Raw genomic sequence first — 14,869 nt, 5'->3', positions numbered from 1 at the left:
GAGATCTTTGTATCCTTAAAGAGAACCTGAACTAAAAATAAAAAGTCAAAATAAACATACACAAGTCATACTTACCTCCCGCATAGTCTCCTCATCAATCTCTTTCTCCTCTCCCGCATCCTGTTTGTCTACTGTGATCGATGGAATTCTCCATCCTCCATTTTGAAAATGGCCATTACCCCATAGCAGCTTCCTGGTCAGCACACTGTTGAACTGTTATATCACCCACTTGAGCCATAGGGAAGCATGGACATTACCTTGCACATTCAGTTGTAACAGCTGATATATAACTGGCAGCAACTGGTATATTTCAGTTCTGAAAAAATATTGTCAGAACTGGAAGGGATGACTGTAAGAAGAAAATGGTGAGCTTCTGAGAGGAACTGGCGGTGAGGTAAGTATGTAATATTCATTTGCAGGTACATCACATGTTTATTTTAAATAATTTTACTCAGTTCAGGTTCCTTTTAATTACATGGAAAGCACAGACAGTGACTCTCGAATTAAAGCAAGAAGAGTAATCTTTTAGTAATGGATTTATCCACAACCTCCTACGGTCACTAAGTTAAAGGATGAACTCTTCAAAATGATCTTCCTGGAAAAAATACACACAGTGCAAGACAAGGAAAAGTGATTGAATAAATTATTCAAAACTTGGCGAAACTTTATACAACATTGTCTACAAAGACAAGATATAGATGACTTGATGGAACATTTCAAATATTCAACATGGTACTGTACCCAACAGCTGCTGGGCACCTTGGGAAAACTGCAAATTTCCAGCTCAGAACCAAAATAGTGAGCCTTTACCTGAGCTTGTGTGAAAGATAACATGGTAGATCTTAGCGTACCTAACTGAGATGCGTAGAGCCCGGGAGGGGAGATAATCGGGAAGTCATTAGCGGGTTAAGGGTAGTTGGGGGGGGAGGGTTGTAACAAGCCAGCTAATGTTTAGATATGATTGTTTCTCACCTAATATGTGTGGTGTAAAATGTTTAGATATGTCATAGATGTGATGAGAAGCTTGACGCAGGCTTCGCTATGTAAGGGTAAAAAATTGAAAATTTAATAAAACATTTTGAAAAAAAAAAAAATCCTAATGGAGATCCTCAGAATCTTCTGATCTTTTCTTTTCACTAGTTAAAAATTTAAGTTAAGGCTTCAGTTAAGCTATTTACAGATGCTTAGAGTTTTGTTGTCCAATCCATGAACATTTCAAGGGACATTTTACTAATGATCACTGTACAGACACACATCTCAAAACTCTGTGAAGCACTCTGTCCTGTCCTATGGAGAGGCAAGGGGTAGATTTATATTTTTGATGTGGGCAGATTTTTGAAAGCTTTATTTATATTTCCTCTTTTCTTTAATTTACGCTATTTGGTCTATGCCAAGGAAACAGACCACCAGAAATTCTCTGGGTAAGGAGGTATAAAAGGTGAAAAAAGCCACAGCATTTTCTTTCCTTCCCCGGGGATATGTACTCATTTTTTTCCTTATCCTGGATTTCACTCGGAGCCTCTCTCTCCTCCCTTTTATTACCCCCTTGATGTATAATCCGTGATCCCCCCTTTATATATGGCTTATTACTGTTGAAAGATGTTAAGTTTTTATATGTTTATATTGATGGGACTGTTCGTATCACCAAAGCTATAACGCTGGGTATATTCTCACTCTTAAAACAAGGTTGGGGTTGAGGGGTCGGTGTGGCAGGAGGGAGGAGTGGGTGAACTTTAGTTAGCTCTAATTTATGGTATGTGAGATATTAGAGGGTGGAAGGGTCCTTGGAGGGAGGGACGCCTTATGGGGCTGCCCGTATAGAACAATGCTAATTATTGTCATAGGTGGGGTCGGCATTTGGTATCCGCTGTGTCCCTAATGGGATAATCTTTCCCTTCTATTGTAGGCTACTACCAATATCATCTCGTATTTGCTCGTTTATAACTAAAACTGTTAATATATGTCACTTCTAACTGTGTGGTTGGGGGCAATGGACTCCATCCGTGATGGTGGTTCATTTCTCCTCTCCTTTCTCTCTGGTCAGTACACTGTTTCTCCTCTCTTCAATTTTGAAGGAGAGGTCTGACCTAATGAGAGTGACGTGGTGTGTGGAGATTTTTCTCTGCACATCATGGTTGTGGGGATTTTTCCCTTATCTTTATGTTTATTCTTTTTCTTTTTTCTCTCGCTCCTTTCTACTCTCTATTTCTCTTTTCTCTAAGCGGTCTGGGGTGGCATCGGGGACCTAGGATGGTCATGTATACTCAACGCCAACTAATGGCATCACTTAAAATACAGACGCTTAACGTTAGGGGACTAAACATCCCTGAGCAGAGATCTGCTATGATCTCTGAACTTCGTAGGACTAAGACACTTGTAGCCCTCCTTCAGTAGATGCACCTACGCGGAACTGAACACCCCAGGATAGACAATAAATATTTCCCCAACGCTTTTCTAAGTAACTCTCCCGATTCAAAATCCAAAGGGGTTGTGATATTACTATCTAAAGATGTCCCCATATCCCAGATCCAGGTCTGCAAAGACAATGAGGGCAGGTTTATTTTGATAAAAGGTCAAGTTAATAACCAAATGTTTACGTTTGGGTCATACTATGCGCCAAACTCGGGTCAACAGAATTTTATGGAGCGTTTTTTACGAGAGTTGGATTCATTTGCTGAGGGGAGCTTAATCATCGGTGGTGATCTGAACGTGGCATTGGATCCTGCCCTTGATATTTCTTCCGGTAAGACAGCCCTTCCATACAGAATAATTCATAAATGTAAAAATTCACTCCGTTCCAGGCAATTGGTTGACACCTGGCGCATACTAAATCCTTCAGTCAAAGACTACACCTTTTTTTCTACTCCCCATGGGACTTATTCCCGAATTGACCATATCTTTGTGTCCCACAATCTCTTGTCAGTTGCCTCAGCAGCCCAGATCAATACTTGCCCTTTCTCAGATCACTCCTTCGTATCTGTCTCGATTGATGTCCTTGAGGGTAGGCGGGGCTCATTCTCCTGGTGACTCAACACCTCTCTCCTTAAGAATAAAGACATAGCAAATAGAGTAGCTACTGCTATCACTAATTACTTTCAAACCAATGACATAAAAGGAACATCTCCTATGACCCTATGGGCTGCCCACAAGTGCGTGATCCGAGGCGTACTGATACAAGAAGGTAGCAGGCTAAAAAAGGAAAAAAAATAGGCAATCATTAGAGCTATTGGGGAAATCCACAGGCTCGAGGAGCTCCACAGAGGATCTATGTCTAGGGCAGACTTAGAGGCACTTACCGTATTTTTCGACGCACTTTTTCTCTCCCAAAAGTGGGGAGAAAAGGTAACTGCGTCTTATGGTCCAAATGTAGCATGGGGAGGGTCCCGAGTGCCCAGCTTTTCAATAAACCACTCTGGCTATTATCAGCACATAGTGCTGAGTCTGAAGCGGCACTGTAGGAGGCTTTATTACTTAATTACAGCACATTTCAGTGGTGATTCAATGCATCCCTGCTATGAGGAAGAGCCAGTCATTTAAAATGCTTTCATTTGACTGGCCCGATGGTCTGTGAGGCAGGATGATGGCTCTGTCATTGGGCCAATCACTGTACAGTCACTACACAGTGATTGGCCCAATGACAGAGCCATGGTCCCGCCTCCGAGACCATCGGGTCCAGTCAAATAAAAGCATTTTAAAACTATCAGCTTTTCCTCAAAGCGCGGACCTCACAGATGTGCTGAATGACCTTTCACGATCCCCCCTTCCACTGCGAGAGATGAGGCAGGGAAAAGTCCAAACGCTGCAGGCAGAGTGCAGAGGATTCAGGCAACAGGCTGAGTGATCCAGAGCCGACTCAGCTGAAGAGTGTGTTACTTTGCAGGGAGTCTGGATCATAACGTCAGCCTCTCGTTCTCTCTCTGGCTGGACACAAGTATCAGAGGGCTGTTTGAAGCAGCCGAGGGCTTCAGGTCACTCACCCCTGTCACGTTACTCGCCTGCTTTATGTCTGGTCATGCTTCACTTCCCTTCCTTCCGATGTGTATACAGAAGCAGAGCCGCTGTCCTTCTATTAGGAATAAGCGTCAGTGACGCTATGTGCTTCTGTATACACATCGGAGGGAAGGGAAGTGAAGCGTGACCAGACATAAAGCAGGCGAGTAGCGTGACAGGGGTTAGTGACCTGAAGCCCATGGCTGCTTCAAACAGCCCTCTGATACTTGTGACCAGCCAGAGAGAGAACGAGAGGCTGACGTTACGGTCCAGTCTCCCTGCAAAGTAACACACTCTTCAGCTGAGTCGGCTCTGGATCACTCAGCCTGTTGCCATGAATCATCTGCACTTTGCCTGCAGCGTTTGAGAAACGTAATCTCCCTGCTTCCTCTCTCCTCGTCTCCACGTGCACCACCACAACATCTGAGCTCAGCGCTAAACAGCAATGTTGTCTCAAGCTGACCTGAACTCAGAACTTCTTCTCTGCTCTAAAAGATGCACAACGGCCTTTACAGATTTACATTTCTTTGTTGTAGCTGATACAAATCCTGCATTAACTTTGCACTGTTTCTACTTCCTGCTTTCATGGAAGCAGACATATTGTTACCATCCTGTGCTTTCAAATGATCTTATCTGCCATGGCAGTCTGCTGACCTGGGGTGGGGAGATCAAATTACAATTTGTGATTAGACACAGATGAGGGGAAATTAGACATGCTGAATTCTCTAAATACATACAGGGTGCATTTATCTCAGTTTTCCTTCTGTCCTGTGCAAGAGTTCAGGTCAATTTACTGTAACATGTTGCCTTCAGACTGAAATGGTACCACCAGTCCACAAGTACAGTGTGGACCTCTTTGGCATCCTGCAGCAGGCTCACCAGTTCCACCACCACATACTAGCGAACATACCACAGCCTAGAGTTCTGCTGCCCATCACGCACTTACATGCTGATAGATATAATTATATAGATACAGAGTGAAAGAGAGAGAGAGAATGGTTTCTGGCATATTAGATACACCAAGGGGACTAAATAATATAGCAGACCAGCTTGGGGGGAGAAGCTCCACAAGACGCCTCTGTACCATGGACGCACCAGGTTTAGTATTTTTTTTCCTGTTTTTTGTCCTCTAAACCCAGGTGCGTCTTATGGTCCAGAGTGTCTTATAGTCCGAAAAATACGGTACTAATGAGCGGGAAAAATTAAAATCTCTTTTATATTTTAACGCTAGATATGCTGCCTCCCGCTGCAAACGACATTACTACGAATTTGGCAACAAATGCAGTCGCCTACTAGCTAGAGCCATTAGGATCCAACAGAATGCCAACTATATTCCTCATATAAATGATTCCAGTACCACAAAACATCACAGATCTTCCTCTATTGCTCGAGTGTTTCGACTTTTATAAATCGCTATATAATCTCCCAGGTCAGGGACCCAATCAGACAAACCCCAGTTCTTTGCAGAATATATGGGAATATGTCAGGCAGTCAGGTCTCCCTAGAGTGCCCCAGGAAGCCATGGAGGAACTGGAGGACCCTATATCCTGATCAGAGCTCAAACTCGCTCTCGCGCAGACTCCTTCAGGTAAAGCCCCAAGCCCTGATGGCTTCTCTATAGACTACTATAAACAATTTCTGTCTTTGCTGCACCCCTCTCTTCTCAAGGCCCTTAATTCCACCGCTGACCCGGATTCTACAACACCGTTCCCTAATGATATGCTATTATCCCATGTCACAGTTATCCATAAAGCCGGTAAGGACCCCTCCCTTTGTTCTAATTACAGGCCTATATTCCTGCTTAATGTCGATCTGAAACTCTATGCTAAGATCCTTGCCAATCGCCTTTCTCCCTGGATGACTAGCCTGATTCATTTTGACCAGGTTGGCTTTATACCCACCCGTGAAGCCAGGGATAATACCCTTAGAACTTTGTTGGCGGTGCACTGGGCACGATCGAAGGCCACGCCTATGATGTTCCTTTCTACAGATGCTGAGAAGGCCTTCGATCGTGTCCACTAGGATTTTATCAGAACCACCTTACAATGTATTGGCCTTCCCAAAAACATGTTAAACCATATTATGGCTCTCTATGGAACCCCCTCGGCTAGGGTTAAGGTGAATGGGGAACTGTCGGAACCATTCTCCATAGCTAATGGCACCCGCCAGGGTTGTCCCCTTTCCCCGTTTATCTTCGCTCTGGCCCTGGAGCCCTTATTACGTACCATCTGAGCCAATCCTGACATCAGTGGACTCCATTTTCCATCTGCGGAGCACAAATTGGCTGCCTACGCAGATGATCTCCTTTTCTATATAGCAAATCCACACATATCGCTTCCTAATCTCATGCAAGAATTTGCCAAATGTAGTGTCCTGTCCAATTTCAAAATAAAGTATAGCGAATGTGAGGCGTTAAATGTTGGCCTCCCTTCTAATTTACAAGCACAATTAGAATCTAATTTTCCTTTTACTTGGTAACTGCAGGCAATTTCCTATCTGGGTACTAAAATACCCAATAATCTTGGTGATGTCTTTACCCTTAACTATGCCCCTCTGCTTTCTAAGATTAGGGCAGACTTGAGAAGATGGGATGTTGCAAAATTCTCTTGGTTCGGAAGAACAAACATCATTAAAATTAATATCTTACCACGGTTCCTCTATGTCTTCCAGGCCCTCCCTGTATTCGCACCCGCGTCATACTTCAAAGAAATTAGGAAACTATTTCAGAAATTAATCTGGAAAAACAGACCTCCTAGACTTAAATATGCACTAACAATTTTGCCTAAAGACCAGGGAGGCATGTCGATCCCAGACCTTTCTTCCTACCATGGAGCCTCGGCCCTAGTACGAATCATTGATTGGCACCGCCATGGTGCTTTTAAGCAATGGGTTGGTATGGAGAGTGATTTAGCGGCCCTTAACGTGCAGTATCTGCCTTGGTCTGCGGGGGCATTACCCCCCCCCCCCCCCCCCCTGGATAAGGCCTCTCCACTGACTGAGAGCACTATAAAGATTCTCAACAAAATGAACAGAGCTGCTCACCTATTCTCTCGACCTTCACCATTGACTCCCCTGCTTGATAATCCTGATTTCCCTCCGGGCATGTGCAAAGGGGCATATAAACACTGGAGAAATGTAAGCCCTATTAGAGCACACCATTTTCTTGAAAACTCTAAGTGGGTCGAACTATCTTCTTCTCTAAGGGATAGATTGCAATCTCCTTCCTTAGATGCCTGGTCCCATTTACAGTTTTTACATTTTCTATCAGTTTTAGGTAATGTTCGATGCTTCTCCAGAGCTCTATCTCCCTTTGAGAGACTGTGCAGCGGGGAGGGCCATGTCACATGAGGTATTTTTCAAATTTACCTAATGCTCCTTAATGACTCGGGGCTGTCTTCCTCCCTGCACTCTAAGTGGGAATCCACCCTTGGCAAGACTTTTACTGACCCCCAGTGGCAAAAGATTTTAATACTGTCCCAGAAATCCTCTATATCAGCGGGCATTTAGGAATCTGGATACAAGATGTTAACACAGTGGTATCACACTCCAGATAGAATTCACAGGATGTTTCCTAACTCTAGCTCTTTGTGTTGGCGTTGCTTGGCACATAAGGAGACTATGCTCCATATTTTCTGGAGCTGCCCAGTCATTGTGCCTTTCTGGAATGCTGCGAAGTCTATTATTACTAAAATCACAGATGTGGAGTCATCAGATGACCCTTCATATTACCTGCTGCACAATACTCCGAGAAGACTGGGTAAATATAAAAAATCCCTCTCAAAACACCGAATTAATGCCGCTAGACTTGTTATTGCACGCCATTGGAGGTCAGCTCAAGCTCCCCCCATCGTAGAATGGCTAAGAGAGATTCAATCTACCAAATATATGGAGGACCTCACACATTCTCTCCATGACAGACTAGAACAATTTAATCGTACCTGGACACCATGGTGGGAATTTGAAGAGTCTGATTTGTATAAAAATTTAATGACCCCCTGGCCCGGCTTAAATATTTCTGGTTCCCCTGATGTTGATATGGCGTCATTATCTCTTTACGAAATGGTGTTGATTCTTTAGATACATATTGCTGACCTCCCGAGGGGGGGGAGGGGGATTCCCTTTCCCTACTAAGGGCCCTGGCTGATGGTCGGAATGTCAATTTCCGATTCCGCGGTAAATCCACATTCCGCCATTGCCAAATTACCGATTCTGCCTCTCGCTACCAATTTACGCATTCCAATGCGGAATTTCCACCGGAAATCGCGGAAATTCCGCCCGACTTTAACATCGATTTTCTCAAAAACTATAAGACCTTTTTGAAAACTTTTTTTGCATCTTGTTCAGAAGATTCTGTTTAATAAACCCTGAAAATTTGGTGTTTCTAGGACTTACGGGGGCTTTGCTATTAACTGCTAAAGTCGGTGGATTTTTACTGTAATGTAAAATGCAGAAAATAGGCAGATGCAGATTTTCTGCATTTTACATTACAGTAAAAATCCGCCGACTTTAGCGGTTAATAGAAAAGCCCCCTTAAGTCGTAGAAACACCTAATTCTCAGGGTTTATTAAAATGAATCTTGTAAACAAGATGCAAAAAAAAGTTTTCAAAAAGACCTTACAGTTTTTGAGAAAATCGATGTTAAATTCGGGTGGAATTTCCACGATGTCCGGAGGTAATAATTTCCGCGATTTCCGGCGGAAATCCGTCTACCGCACTAGAATTACCAATTCCCGCATTCCGATGCGGAAATGCCATTTCCGATCGGAATTTTGGAAATTGTATTTCCGCGGAGTCCGAATGAGCATCCCTATGGATCACTTCTCTTCTTTTCTTTCTCCTCGCTCTCTCTCTATTCCCTATATTTCTCTTCCCTTTTTCTTTTCTTTCTTTTTTCTTGTCTACTCTTTCTTTTACTTACCCTGTAGTGTCTTCTTTTTTTCTTATTTCGTCATTTGTTTACTTTCATAACATACCCCTTCGATCGAGTACTAATATTTTTACTGCTCTCTCCAAATACTCCTTGGATCTCCATCTGTGAGGAGGTGGAGACGGGTTTGCTGGGTGTATGACCCCTTTGGGCCCTTGTGCCCCCGCCTCCGCCTCAGACTTTACTCCTCGGAGATAGGTTGAGGTCTGATCATCCTACACATAGAGGCAGCTATGTGTTTTCACTTAAAGAGAACCCGAGGTGGCCTTGTATTACGTAAGTGGGGCACAGAGGCTGGTTGGTCACACTAACACCAGCCTCTGTTGCCCCATCGCGTGTCTCAAAGACCCCCCTGCTCGCCGCTATACCCCCGCAGTGCTGGCGACACGCAGCGTGTCGCCAGCACAATGTTTACTCTAGCGCTGTCTGTCAGCGCCGCTCCGCCGCCTCCCCCGCATCGCCGCTACCCACCCTCGTCCCTTCCCTCCCGCTGATTGGAGGGAAGGGACGAGGGCGGGTAGCGGCGATGCGGAGGAGGCGTGGGAGCGGCGCTGACAGACAGCGCTAGAGTAAACATTGTGCTGGCGACGCGCTGCGTGTCGCCAGCACTGCGGGGAGTATAGCGGCGAGCAGGGGGGTCTTTGAGACACACGATGGGGCAACAGAGGCTGGTGTTAGTGTGCCCAACCAGCCTCTGTGCCCCACTTACGTAATACAAGGCCACCTCGGGTTCTCTTTAAGCAAAGGAGATAGTAGTGTATGCTCTATCCCATATCTGTATATACTTCTCATATGAGTTATAGGCCTCTCTGTCTTAAGGATAGTACTCTGGTTGTTCCCTCCATTGTTATAGCACTGGTTATAGAGGGACCTGCTGTTGGATTCCTAGGCTAATTTTTCATTGGCACTTGTAAACAATGTGACATTCAGATGGGTGATATTTTTATATCTGTTCTATTGTTTTACTGTTCTGTCTTTTTTTTGGGAAAGAACATAAATAATCTTTAAAAAAAAAAGAAAAAGCCACAGCATTGGCACTTTAAAGGTGAAGTATATTGCTTGATTGCTTTTCTGCTCAGATACTCACGTAATGAAGAACAATTCAATACAGAACCTCTGCTCGATAATGTTCATATAGAAGTTGGTCCAGTAGAAGAAAAAATGAAGATCTAATGGCATCCAAAGTCAGTCTAGAAAATTAAATTCTTCTTCACAGAGTTCTAACAAAGAGTGTTCTCCAATTCCATCTGCTCATTATACCACCAGGCAAAATAACAGCCCTCAGAAGTATCAATGCTGGGCAGGTTTTTGAAAGGTGCCATGCAGACAGTGCTTAAGGGATATTGTTAATGATATTGAGAAAGATATGATCAGAATTATAAACCAATCTTTTAATGAAGAAATACAGGCTCTCATTTCCTCTCTTCCCTCTCCTTCATCTGATCCTACTCAAGTTCTGCTTAGTGCTGTTCCTGATTAATCAGAAAGAGCATCTGCTAAGCCACAGTTAGGAGATTTAGATTCAGATATAGCTTATTTTGCTATAGTGGAACTGATCACTAACACAATTTAAAAAAAGGTCTGGAATTGAAGGTCCACCTTCCATATGCCCACCTTCCTTCAGCTTTATTTAATCCCTAGCTTAAACTTTGTATATCCAGTGGTAGGCACAATGTTTTTTTCTCTAAACCAGGGATGGACAAACTTTTTTGCAGTCAGGCCTCAGTCCTCTTGATTGAGGCTCGTTCCTTCTTACTCCTCCTCACTCCCTCCCTCCCTCTGGACTTGTGTGGCCAAGGAGTGATTGGGTGTAACTCACCCAATTGCTCGTTACAACAGGATCTCCATATCGATGGCGGCATCATGTGACGTGCTGGTACATATTGATGGCAGGCCATATGATGCTGCCTTTGTCATGGAGATTGACGCTGGAATGACTGGTTGGGAAATGTTACTTCTTGTACGTACTCTACACGTATATTTTAAAGAACGGTGGGATAGAGAAGGTGAGAGGAATGTGGCTCCCTATTGGCGGGCCACCTTAATAGCACCTGTCAGCCGACCATGATTTCCCAAGCGGTTTAACCCTTTCTCAGAGCATCTATGGAAGGAAGGGTTTAGAGCCCAAAATTTTGAGCCTGCCACTGATTATACTTTTTGCTGAAATATGCTGTAAGCTGCTAAACCAATACATTGTGCTTTGGTCATTTGTCATACATTGGATTGAATTAGGCTGGTTATGTTTGCCAGGTGGGACCACAAGCTCCCCAAGGATGGTCATGGAATCATGTAGTGTGTGTTGCTACTAGTAAAATATCAGTCCACTTTATTTAATACAGCATGCAAAATGACATTGAATGACATCCACGGCTATAATTACTAGTTGATTCCCAGCAGAGTTGATCTAGGGATTTTATCTGGCTGCCACCTGGAGGTGGGAAGGAATTCTTGCCCTTAAATGTTAACTGGCCCAAATCCTTATAAGGGTTTTTGTTGTTTTCCTTCCACTGGATCAATTGGGATACATGAGTGTGCAGGAGAGAAAGTACCTAATGTTTAGTTATTTATTTTGATTTTGTTTTCTGGTTGTACTTGATTTGCCTTTTTGTAACCAAACTAACTATGTAACTATGTAACAATTATGTGCAAATGTATAAACCTTTAGGCCCTTTTCACACATAACAGAATTCGTGTGCAATTTCCATTTTTGTGAATTCGCGTTCACAGCACATCTAATGCAAGCAAATGGCATTGCAAGTGACTTGTGTTGGTTATGCAAATTTCTGGAAGCAAATTTGCAGACAACCATGGGATTCACATACAACACAAGCCAATAGGCATTGTGAATGTTCACATTGCATGCAAATTTGCAGTTAATTACATGCAATTTTATGCAAATAAACTTAACTTGTATACATGAAAAATCAAATTTCGAAATTCACATACAACTAAATTTGCATGAAACCATGCACAAACACAAAAAGATTTGGAACTGAGTCGCAAATAAAAATGTGGCTGAAAACCGAAGAGATAAGTATGAATGTTGCCTTCCAGTAATTGTTGTAATGCACCATCACACAGATCTTGACCCTTCTCAGATCCTGTAATGACTAATAATGCACATTATTAACAATTACAGTAGCAGGGTGCCCAAATCGTTGTACTGGATTTGTACTGGTTTTGTTGCTAGGTAACTGCATCAACACTGATTCAAATACATTTGGAAATTCTTTCTGAAAAGGGTCAAGATCTTTTGGAGTCATTTTGCATGTATTGGATGTGTGTAAACGTGTTACAAGCCCTTTACAAACATTGGGAACTCCCCATGGTAAGAGCCAGAGACCAGCGAACTGTGCATAGAGTCTACAAGCTGTAGTAATCTGCAATTATGGTGAACAACATTAACCTTTCTGGCAACAGAACTAATGCACAATTATGTGTGAAATGTGCACAATATCAAACTCAAAGATATAAGTAACATACAATTACAAACAAATGTGTACAAAATTACGTTAATAGTAACAACCCTAACACACAATTATATGCAAATGTGCACAATTTTAACCTTACAGGTAACATTACTAAAGTACAATTATGTGCAAATGTGCATACTATTATGGTAACTGAAAAAATGCGCAATTAAGTTCAAAGGGGCACAACGCTAACCGTTACAGTAGTAATACACAGGTAAGAGAAATTTACAGAATATCAACCTTTTCCATAGCAGCCAGTAATGCAGAATTATGTACAAATGTTAACAATATTAATCTTTGTGATAACAGTACTAATTCACAATTATGTACTCTCTTTTCCTGAAATTAGGACATCCCCTGAAAGTAAGCCCTAGCAGGAATTTCCAGCATGCTCCAAATATAAGCCCTACCCCAAAAGTAAGCCCTAGCGGCAGTAAAGGGGAAAAAGAATGTCAGCCATCATTGGGCCAATCACTGCACTTGCTGCTATGCTATTCAGTGAGTGCAGTGATCAACCCAATACCAGAGCCATAGTCCTGCCTACAAGATCATTGGCTCTAGTAGAAACACTCGTTGCCGTACTTCTTCCCCATAGGCTGAAGTTTGGGGACACAGCAGCATGGAGTTTGGGAGGAAGATGATGATTGTGGGGGTATTGCAGGATGGGGGAACAGCACAACATGGAGCTTGGGATAAGAGGAGGATGCAGGGGGACACTGGAGGACACAGGGGACATCAGGAGGATATAGGGTTACATGGGACACAGGCGTTTAGGGGATAGAGGAGGACATGGGTACAGAGGGAGACACCAGGAGGACACTAAAGGTACAAGGGGGACAGAGGCACACAAGAGGTAGGTCCAGCAGAGGAAGAGGTGGCACAGTAGGGAAGGCAGGAGGACATACAGCACAGAAACTTGTAGAAAGTTCATAGAAATATAAGACATCCCCTGAAAATAAGCCCTAGCACAACACTTAGAGCAAAAATGTATATATCTTATTTTCAGGGAAACACTGTACTTATATGTAGAATATTAACCTTCTATGTATAATTTAGATTTTAAACACAAAAAAAACTAAAATAAAGTCACGCAGTGATATATTAGCAATTGTAGTGACTAACTGCTTTTGCCTGTGTAGTATATTAGCAGCAGAAGGTGAATACCACTCGACCTCTGCTGCAATGGCAGTGCCAGAACAAGGAGACTCAAACCCAATGACAATGTGAATAGAAAGGGTTCCGCACAATGCTTGTTACAAAAAATGAATTCAATTTATATTGAAACAGGTTAGTTAACAAGCTGTATTGCTATATATACATAGTTACATAGTTATTTGGGTTGAAAAAAGACATACGTCCATCGAGTTCAACCAGAGAACAAAGTAAAACACCAACGGGCAATGCGGTGGCGTGGTGGTTAGTGCTCCCTCCTTGCAGCACTGGGCTCCGGTTCAAATTCTAGCCAGGACACTATCTGCACAAAGTTTGTACGTTCTCCCTGTCTCTATGTAGGTTTCCTCCAGGCACTCCAGTTTCCTCTAACAACCCAAAAGCATACAGATAAGTCAACTCATTTCCTCCTAAATTAGCCCTAAACTACAATACATACACCACACAATAGATACATATGACTATGGTAGGGATTAGATTGTGAGCCACTTTGAAGGAAAGTTAAATGACAAGACAATATACTCTGTACAGCGCTGTGGAATATGTTGGCGCTATATAAATAATAATAAATATAAATCAATATGGCTTTTTAATAAAGATTGGATTCATTTTTTGCAACGGACATTGTGCAGAACCCTTTCTGCTCACATAGTGTATAAACAGCAACTAAAAAGAAACATCCCTTCTGTCCCTATAAACTTACTGACACTGTCAATGCAGTATAAATCTTAATTTATCTCTTTCCCTGTGAACGAAAGCATTAAACAGAATGAGAGAACCCGCTCCCCTTTATAAAGGAATACGAATGTCCTAATTCTTATTTCTTGCTAGGGATAGGCTCTATAGGGTATGATTCCTTTGCAAGGATACCTGGGAACACTCCATTGCTTGTAGAAAAGGAAATAGGAAAATAACCCTTAAAATTTAGTTTCATGGTGAGGGAGCAGGTTGACAGAGAGGGATGGGGGAGGGAAAAGTCCTCTTCACATCTTAAAAGGACTACTTCAGGGACCTCTACAAAGCCATCCTAGAAAATGCCCAAACCATGAAACAGAAACAGCTCCGCATACCAACAGTTATGCCTACCTGGGGCTGGGGTTCAACCAATCAGGAAGCTTTGAGCCAGTAGCAGAGGCCCTGAAAGAAAAAGTATGCAGAACCGTTTATGCCATCAGAAGGCAACTGTACCACCTAAAACCACCATCTGACACCAGGGGGAGGGTTGGACTGTGAGTCTGAGCCATTGCAGCACCGGGATAACCTCTGCTTTTTTCCACATTTCTTTACCCCCGAGTCATGGGACTGACTC

The 14,869-nt window shown here is 42.9% G+C and overlaps 1 long non-coding RNA gene across 2 annotated transcripts in view; it reads right to left on the bottom strand.

Annotated features, from left to right (window-relative positions):
• The window catches only part of LOC137517552 (uncharacterized), a 220,283-nt gene that overhangs the window by 64,182 nt on the left and 141,232 nt on the right, over positions 1–14,869 (bottom strand). For both annotated transcript variants that reach the window (XR_011020566.1, XR_011020565.1), the window contains exons 4-5: positions 14,647–14,697; positions 2,953–3,042 (exon numbers count right to left, since the gene is read on the bottom strand). This is a non-coding gene — a long non-coding RNA (uncharacterized lncRNA). The remainder of the gene's footprint in view (positions 1–2,952; positions 3,043–14,646; positions 14,698–14,869) is intronic.

This window comes from Hyperolius riggenbachi, chromosome 5 (genome assembly GCF_040937935.1).
Source record: "Hyperolius riggenbachi isolate aHypRig1 chromosome 5, aHypRig1.pri, whole genome shotgun sequence".
Taxonomy (NCBI): domain Eukaryota; kingdom Metazoa; phylum Chordata; class Amphibia; order Anura; family Hyperoliidae; genus Hyperolius; species Hyperolius riggenbachi.
This window is presented reverse-complemented; position numbering and strand designations above follow the sequence as displayed.